The sequence below is a fragment of the Meleagris gallopavo genome, chromosome 2 (genome assembly GCF_000146605.3).
Source record: "Meleagris gallopavo isolate NT-WF06-2002-E0010 breed Aviagen turkey brand Nicholas breeding stock chromosome 2, Turkey_5.1, whole genome shotgun sequence".
NCBI classification, from domain to species: domain Eukaryota; kingdom Metazoa; phylum Chordata; class Aves; order Galliformes; family Phasianidae; genus Meleagris; species Meleagris gallopavo.
Window position 1 is genome coordinate 43,075,212 of NC_015012.2, and position 268 is coordinate 43,075,479.

The following is a 268-nucleotide window of genomic DNA, read 5'->3' on the forward strand; positions in this document are numbered from 1 at the left end:
TTAGCAGCCTACCCTTCTCAGAATCTTAATCATCTAGCAGTCCCTCATAATGGCCCCATTCATGGCTTTGCAGAGCAAAAGCACTGTGATATCGCAAACACAGGAACTCAAAAGATACAGCATGTTCCCAAGGAAGGGCTGCACACCCACAGATAGTTGGCAGAGGGAATTTGCTGCTTGGAGAACATAATATAATACAAATATGTGGATTTTTTTTTTTTTTTTCCTGAAGCAAGGGAGAGGAGATGCTGTGCCTAAACTGCGTGTA